Source organism: Rattus norvegicus, chromosome 2 (assembly GCF_021556685.1).
Source record: "Rattus norvegicus strain SHRSP/BbbUtx chromosome 2, alternate assembly SHRSP_T2T, whole genome shotgun sequence".
Classification (NCBI taxonomy): domain Eukaryota; kingdom Metazoa; phylum Chordata; class Mammalia; order Rodentia; family Muridae; genus Rattus; species Rattus norvegicus.
Window position 1 is genome coordinate 168,527,755 of NC_141535.1, and position 9,420 is coordinate 168,537,174.

Here is a 9,420-nt window from a genome sequence, read left to right on the forward strand (position 1 = left end):
AAATTAACAAAATAAGAAATGAAATAGGAGACATAACAACAGAAACTGAGGAAATTTAAAAATAATCAGATCCTAATACAAAAGCTTATACACAACAAACCTGAAAAAATCTAGATGAAATGGACAATTTTCTAGAGAGATACCAGGTACCAAAAATAAATCAGGATCAGATAAGCCATCAAAACAGTCCCATACCCCTAAAGAAAGAGAAGCAGTCAGTAAAAGTCTTCCAACCAAAAAAAGCCCAGGACCATATGGATTTAGTGCAGAATTCTATTAGACTTTCAATGAAGACTTAATACCAATACTCTTTAAATCATTCCACAAAATAGAAACAGAAGGAAAATTACCCAATTCGTTCAATGAAGTCACAATTACACTAAACCACACAAAGACCCAACAAAGAAAGAGAACTTCAGACCAATCTTCCTTATGAACATCAACGCAAAAATTACTCAATAAAAGTCTCAGAAACCGAATCCAAGAACACAACAAAACAATCATTCATTATGATCAAGAATACTTCATCCCAAGGACGCAAGGATGGTTAAATAAACAGAAACCCATCAATATAATCCACTATATATACAAACTCAAAGAAAAAAACCACATGATCATCTCATTAGATGCTGAGAAACCATTTGACAAAATACAGCACTCTTTCATGTTAAAAGTCTTGGAAAGATCAGGAATTCAAGTCCCATACTTAAACATAGTAAAAGCAATATACAGCTAACCAATAGCCAACATCAAACTAAATGGAGAGAAACTCTAGCAATCTCACTAAAATCAGGGACTAGATAGAGCTGCTAACTCTCTCCCTAGCTATTCAATATAGTATTCAACTAATTGCCAGAGCAATTAGACAACAAAAAGAGGTCAATGGGATACAAATTAGAAAGTAAGAAGTGAAAATATCACTTTTTGCAGATGATATGATAGTATACTTAAATGACCCCAAAATTTCACCAGAGAACTCCTAAACCTGATAAACAACTTCAGCAAAGTGGCTGGAAATAAAATTAAATAAAAAAAAAATCAGTAGCCTTCCTCTGCTCAAAAGATAAATAGACTGAGAAGGAAATTAGAGAAACGACCCCCTTCACAATAGTCACAAACAATATGAAATAACTTGATGTGACTCTAATCAAGCAAGTGAAATATTTGTAGGAGAAGAACATTAAGTGTCTAAAGAAAGAAATTGAAGAAGATCTCAGAAGATGGAAAGATCTCCCATGCTCATGGATTGGCAGAATTAATATAGTAAAAATGTCCATTTTACCAAAAGCAATCTACAGATTCAATGCAATCCCATCAAAATACCAATGTAATTCTTAGATTTGGATTAGATTTGTTGTGTTGTTTCCCTAATTTCTTTCTCAGCTTGTTCTCTTTTGTGTAGTGGAAGACTACTGATTTATTTGATTTAATTTTATATCAAGAGTTATTTTAGATCAAGAGTTAGAACATTTTCCAAATTCATCTGGAATAACAAAAAACCCAGGATAGTTAAAACTATCCTCAACAATAAAAGGACTTCCAGGGAATCACTATCCTGAACTCAAGGAGTATTACAGAGAAATAGAGATAAAAACTGCATGGTATTGGTACAGAGACAGACAGATAGACCAGTGGAATAGAATTGAAGACCCAGAAATGAGCCCACACACCTATGGGCACTTGATTTTTGACAAAGGAGCCAAAACCATCAAATGGAAAAAAGATAGCATTTTCAGCAAATGGTGCTGCTTCAACTGGAGGTCAGCATGTAGAAGAATGCAGATCGATCCATGCTTATCACCCTGTACAAAGCTTAAGTCCAAGTGGATCAAGGACCTCCACATCAAACCAGATACATTCAAACTAATAGACGAAAAAGTGGGGAAAAATCTCAAACACATGGGCACTGGAGAAAATTTCCTGAAAAATCACCAATGACTTATGCTCTAAGATCAAGAATCGACAAATGGGATCTCATAAAACTGCAAAGCTTCTGTAAGGCAAAGGACACTGTTGTTAGGACAAAATGGCAGCCAACAGATTGGGAAAAGATCTTTTCCAATCCTACAACTGATAGAGGGCTTATATCCAAAATATACAAAGAACTCATGAAGTTAGACTACAGGGAGACAAATAACCCTATTAAAAATGGGGTTCAGCCCCAGTGAACGTGATTTTGGGGGGAGGGCGGCAATGGGGGGAGGATGGGGAGGGGAACACCGATAGAGAAGGGGAGGTGGGTATTAGGGGGATGTCTGCCCGGAAACCGGGAAAGGGAATAACATTCAAAATGTAAATAAGAAATACTCAAGTTAATAAAAAATTATGTAAAAATAAAAAAAAATGGCGTTCAGAGCTAAACAAAAAAATTCACAGCTGAGGAATGCTGAATGGCTGAGAAACACCTAAAGAAATGTTCAACATCTTTAGACATAAGGGAAATGCAAATCAAAACAACCCTGAGATTCCACCTCACACCAGTCAGAATGGTTAAGATCAAAACTCAGGTGACAGCAGATGCTGTCTAGGATGCGGAGAAAGAGGAACACTCCTCCATTGTTGGTGGGATTGCAGACTGGTACAACCATTCTGGAAATCAGTCTGGAGGTTCCTCAGAAAATTGGACATTGAACTACCTGAGGACCCAGCTATACCTCTCTTGGGCATATACCCAAAAGATGTCCCAACATAAACATATAACAAAGACTCATGCTCCACTATGTTCATAGCAGCCTTATTTATAATAGCCAGAAGCTGGAAAGAACCCAGATGCCCTTCAACAGAGGAATGGATACAGAAAATGTGGTACATCTACACAGTGGAATATTACTCAGCTATCAAAAACAACGGCTTTATGAAATTCGTAGACAAATGGTTGGAACTGGAAAATATCATCCTGAGTGAGCTAACCCAAACACAGAAAGACATACATGGTATGCACTCATTGATAAGTGGATATTAGCCCAAATGCTCGAATTACCCTAGATGCACAGAACATATGTAACTCAAGAAGGATGACCAAAATGTGAATGCTTCACTCCTTCTTTAAAAGGGGAACAAGAATATCCTTGGCAGGGAATAGGGAGGCAAAGTTTAGAACAGAGGCTGAAGGAACACCCATTCAGAGCCTGCCCCACATGTGGCCCATACATATTCAGCCACCAAACTAGATCAGATGGATGAAGCAAAGCAGTGCAGGCCGACAGGAACCGGATGTACATCTCTCCTGAGAGACACAGCCAGAATATAGCAAATACATAGGTGAATGCCAGCAGCAAACCACTGAACTGAGAAGGGGACCCCCGTTGAAGGAATCAGAGAAAGGACTGAAAAGGCTTGAAGGGGCTTGAGACTCCATATGAACAACAATACCAACCAACTAGAGCTTTCAGGGACTAAGTCACTAACCAAAGACTACACATGGACTGACCCTGGGCTCCAACCTCATAGGTAGCAATGACTAGCCTAGTAAGAGCACCAGTGGAAGGAGAAGCCCTTGGTCCTGCCAAGACTGAACCCCTAGTGAATGTGATTGTTGGGAGGAGGGCGGTAATGTGGGGAGGATGGGGAGGGGAACACCAATAGAGAAGAGGGGGAGGGGTTAGGCGGATGTTGGCCCAGAAACCAGGAAAGGGAATAACAATCAAAATGTAAATAAATACCCAAGTTAATAAAGATGAAAAAAAGGAAAAAAATAAGAGGGGATCTTAACCTGGAAAAAGTCCTTTATTTGGTGTTGGGAGGTTTCCTACTTTCAGTCCATTTTGTGAGTTTACAGGAGGGTAAGGGAATCTACTCTTGCCCCTGGTCACTGTACATAGGCTGTTGTATGGCCTTTATTGTGGTGATAAGACAAATAAAGAGGCTCAGTAATATTTCCACAAAGAACTTGTCCATTTAAAGTAGTAATTACAACAGAAAAGAGGACATATGGAAGTTATCCACACATTAGCCTCTGACTTGGCAGAAAAAATGGAAAAGGGGATATATGGAGGTGCTGGCTTGTCCTTTCTTACAGCTGGCAGGATTCATAGGAAAGAATGAAAATTATATCTCTGCTAATAATCCCTTCTTCCCAGGATCCAAAGACCTGGGCTCATAGGAAGTATCAGACAGTAAAGTGAAGAAAAACAAAGTGAGAGTCATAGAAGGTAAATCTAGGTATGACCTTTAATCTAGCCAAAACACAAATCCATTATTCAGGATGAGAATTCCAGATGTCCTGACAAAACTGTGGATTATGGAGGGCTACATGGTGTCATGTCTTTCAGGCATGCTACTGTAGTCAACATTGTTCCTTAGAAGAAACAATAAAGTAAATGATGAAATCTTCTGTGTTGAAATGGACTTTGCTAACACTTCTGCTTTATTATCCCCGTTAGCCTCAAGACAAGTTTGGAGTGGGAAATGACAGCAATTCTTACCACTATCTATAATGCTGAACCTTGAGTGTGCTATACATTTGTAAAATTATGGTGACAAACAGTAAGGATAGCAATTTAAATAAAGAGCATCTGTGAATAGGATAGGTTATTCTCAAGAGCTCTATGATCCGTAGTTGACACTTTCAATGCCATATAGGGCCCAAGGCCAATATACTAAATGTAAATCCATTACATAACTAATGGTTACATCTTTAATACCAATAATTTCCTTGATTATTAAGCCAGACTCTAGTAGAAAAAATTTTGTTTTAATCTGTGGTCTTGTGCCTGATCCAAATGAGTATCTGTTTATTTAATCTGCAAATACATACCATCTTTAGAAAGGTCAAATTGAGCTATATAAGAAAGGAAGCTAGGAAAGCCAGGGGAAACAAACCAGTAAGGAGCATTCCTTCACAGTTTCTGCTTCAGGTTCTGCCTCATGTCCTGTGTTGGCTTTGCTCACTGATAGATTGTGACTTATAAGTCAAATATATTCTTTCTTCTCTTCTCCATTCTCGTTTTGGTCAGCATTTTACTACAGTTTAAAAAAGCAAATGAGGACATATGTGATAATAGCTAAAATAAAATCATCCTTAAAATATTGGCATGACAACCAGAAGACCATGAAAACATATACTACACACACACACACACACACACACACACACACACACACACTTCTTGATTAATGCTTATCTCAAGAAGTCATTCAGTCAGGGGTAAATATTTTGTTTCATTAAGAAAAGATTATGATTCAATACATACTTATTTTATACAATAACATAGACATATTTGCACACTTCTATTTGTACAGTTATATATTGCAAAGTGATAAAATACTATTTGTACATATTAATACATACATAGATACATAATATAACATTATATGGACTCAAAAATTACATTTAGAAACACATATCTCTAAACAATAAGAATTGATGAAAATGAGGCAATGAATTTGGAGAAAAGGCTCCTTGAGAGGGTTTGGAGGGAGGAAAGAGAATAAGGAAATGTTGTTATTAAAATATAATCTCGCTTCCTGGTTGCTGCCGCTGCAGAGAGCCCCTGGGCAGCACCCCACGAGCGAACTTGAGCCTCGGGACCACAGGTAAGACCAAATTTTCTGCTGCAAGAAAGCTGCCTGGTGAGCTTGGGACACACGGAAGCAGAATTTCTCTAGAACCGGGCACGTTCTGTGTTTACCGGAAGTCCCACACCCGCGGATCCCGGCCCGCAGCAGCTCTCTGCTCCCAGACCCTGTGAGAGAGAGACCCAACCGCCTGGTCAGGTGGGCACTCCTGAGGCTGCAGAGCGGAAGAGACCACCAACACTGCTCACCCCTGCCCACATCCCTGGCCCAAGAGGAAACTGTATAAGGCCTCTGGGCTCCCGTGGGGGAGGGCCCAGGAGCGGCAGGACCCCTGCCACAGACACCGCCGGACCCTGAAGGAAACAGACCGGATAAACAGTTCTCTGCACCCAAATCCCGTGGGAGGGAGAGCTAAACCTTCAGAGAGGCAGACAGGCCTGGGAAACCAGAAGAGACTGCTCCCTGCACACACATCTCGGACGCCAGAGGAAAAAGCCAAAGACCATCTGGAACCCTGGTGCACTGAAGCTCCCGGAAGGGGCGGCACAGGTCTTCCTGGTTGCTGCCGCTGCAGAGAGCCCCTGGACAGCACCCCAGAGCAAACCTGAGCCTCGGGACCACAGGTAAGACCAAATTTTCTGCTGCAAGAAAGCTGCCTGGTGAACTCAAGACACAGGCCCACAGGAACAGCTGAAGACCTGTAGAGAGGAAAAACTACACGCCCGAAAGCAGAACACTCTGTCCCCATAACTGACTGAAAGAGAGGAAAACAGGTATACAGCACTCCTGACACAGGCTTATAGGACAGTCTAGCCACTGTCAGAAATAGCAGAACAAAGTAACACTAGAGATAATCTGATGGCGAGAGGCAAGCGCAGGAACCCAAGCAACAGAAACCAAGACTACATGCCATCATCGGAGCCCAATTCTCCCACCAAAACAAACATGGAATATCCAAACACACCAGAAAAGCAAGATCTAGTTTCAAAATCATATTTGATCATGATGCTGGAGGACTTCAGGAAAGACCTGAACACACTTAGGGAAACACAGGAAAACATTAATAAACAAGTAAAAGCCTACAGAGAGGAATCGCAAAAATCCCTGAAAGAATTCCAGGAAAACACAATCAAACAGTTGAAGGAATTAAAAATGGAAATAGAAGCAATCAAGAAAGAACACATGGAAACAACCCTGGATATAGAAAACCAAAAGAAGAGACAAGGAGCTGTAGATACAAGCTTCACCAACAGAACACAAGAGATGGAAGAGAGAATCTCAGGAGCAGAAGATTCCATAGAAATCATTGACTCAACTGTCAAAGATAATGTAAAGCAGAAAAAGCTACTGGTCCAAAACATACAGGAAATCCAGGACTCAATGAGAAGATCAAACCTAAGGATAATAGGTATAGAAGAGAGTGAAGACTCCCAGCTCAAAGGACCAGTAAATATCTTCAACAAAATCATAGAAGAAAACTTCCCTAACCTAAAAAAAGAGATACCCATAGACATACAGGAAGCCTACAGAACTCCAAATAGATTGGACCAGAAAAGAAACACCTCCCGTCACATAATTGTCAAAACACCAAACGCACAAAATAAAGAAAGAATATTAAAAGCAGTAAGGGAAAAAGGTCAAGTAACATATAAAGGGAGACCTATCAGAATCACACCAGACTTCTCGCCAGAAACTATGAAGGCCAGAAGATCCTGGACTGATGTTATACAGACCCTAAGAGAACACAAATGCCAGCCCAGATTACTGTATCCAGCAAAACTCTCAATTAACATTGATGGAGAAACCAAGATATTCCATGACAAAACCAAATTTACACAATATCTTTCTACAAATCCAGCACTACAAAGGATAATAAATGGTAAAGCCCAACATAAGGAGGCAAGCTATACCCTAGAAGAAGCAAGAAACTAATCGTCTTGGCAACAAAACAAAGAGAATGAAAGCACACAAACATAACCTCACATCAAATATGAATATAACGGGAAGCAATAATCACTATTCCTTAATATCTCTCAATATCAATGGCCTCAACTCCCCAATAAAAAGACATAGATTAACAAACTGGATACGCAACGAGGACCCTGCATTCTGCTGCCTACAGGAAACACACCTCAGAGACAAAGACAGACACTACCTCAGAGTGAAAGGCTGGAAAACAACTTTCCAAGCAAATGGTCAGAAGAAGCAAGCTGGAGTAGCCATTCTAATATCAAATAAAATCAATTTCCAACTAAAAGTCATCAAAAAAGATAAGGAAGGACACTTCATATTCATCAAAGGAAAAATCAACCAAGATGAACTCTCAATCCTAAATATCTATGCCCCAAATACAAGGGCACCTACATATGTAAAAGAAACCTTACTAAAGCTCAAAACACACATTGCACCTCACACAATAATAGTGGAAGATTTCAACACCCCACTCTCATCAATGGACAGATCATGGAAACAGAAATTAAACAGTGATGTAGACAGACTAAGAGAAGTCATGAGCCAAATGGACTTAACGGATATTTATAGAACATTCTATCCTAAAGCAAAAGGATATACCTTCTTCTCAGCTCCTCATGGTACTTTCTCCAAAATTGACCATATAATTGGTCAAAAAACGGGCCTCAACAGGTACAGAAAGATAGAAATAATCCCATGCGTGCTATCGGACCACCACGGCCTAAAACTGGTCTTCAATAACAATAAGGGAAGAATGCCCACATATACGTGGAAATTGAACAATGCTCTACTCAATGATAACCTGGTCAAGGAAGAAATAAAGAAAGAAATTAAAAACTTTTTAGAATTTAATGAAAATGAAGATACAACATACTCAAACTTATGGGACACAATGAAAGCTGTGCTAAGAGGAAAACTCATAGCGCTGAGTGCCTGCAGAAAGAAACAGGAAAGAGCATATGTCAGCAGCTTGACAGCACACCTAAAAGCTCTAGAACAAAAAGAAGCAAATACACCCAGGAGGAGTAGAAGGCAGGAAATAATCAAACTCAGAGCTGAAATCAACCAAGTAGAAACAAAAAGGACCATAGAAAGAATCAACAGAACCAAAAGTTGGTTCTTTGAGAAAATCAACAAGATAGATAAACCCTTAGCCAGACTAACGAGAGGACACAGAGAGTGTGTCCAAATTAACAAAATCAGAAATGAAAAGGGAGACATAACTACAGATTCGGAGGAAATTCAAAAAATCATCAGATCTTACTATAAAAACCTATATTCAACAAAATTTGAAAATCTTCAGGAAATGGACAATTTCCTAGACAGATACCAGGTATCGAGGTTAAATCAGGAACAGATAAACCAGTTAAACAACCCCATAACTCCTAAGGAAATAGAAGCAGTCATTAAAGGTCTCCCAACCACAAAGAGCCCAGGTCCAGACGGGTTTAGTGCAGAATTCTATCAAACCTTCATAGAAGACCTCATACCAATATTATCCAAACTATTCCACAAAATTGAAACAGATGGAGCCCTACCGAATTCCTTCTACGAAGCCACAATTACTCTTATACCTAAACCACACAAAGACACAACAAAGAAAGAGAACTTCAGACCAATTTCCCTTATGAATATCGACGCAAAAATACTCAATAAAATTCTGGCAAACCGAATTCAAGAGCACATCAAAACAATCATCCACCATGATCAAGTAGGCTTCATCCCAGGCATGCAGGGATGGTTTAATATACGGAAAACCATCAACGTGATCCATTATATAAACAAACTGAAAGAACAGAACCACATGATCATTTCATTAGATGCTGAGAAAGCATTTGACAAAATTCAACACCCCTTCATGATAAAAGTCCTGGAAAGAATAGGAATTCAAGGCCCATACCTAAACATAGTAAAAGCCATATACAGCAAACC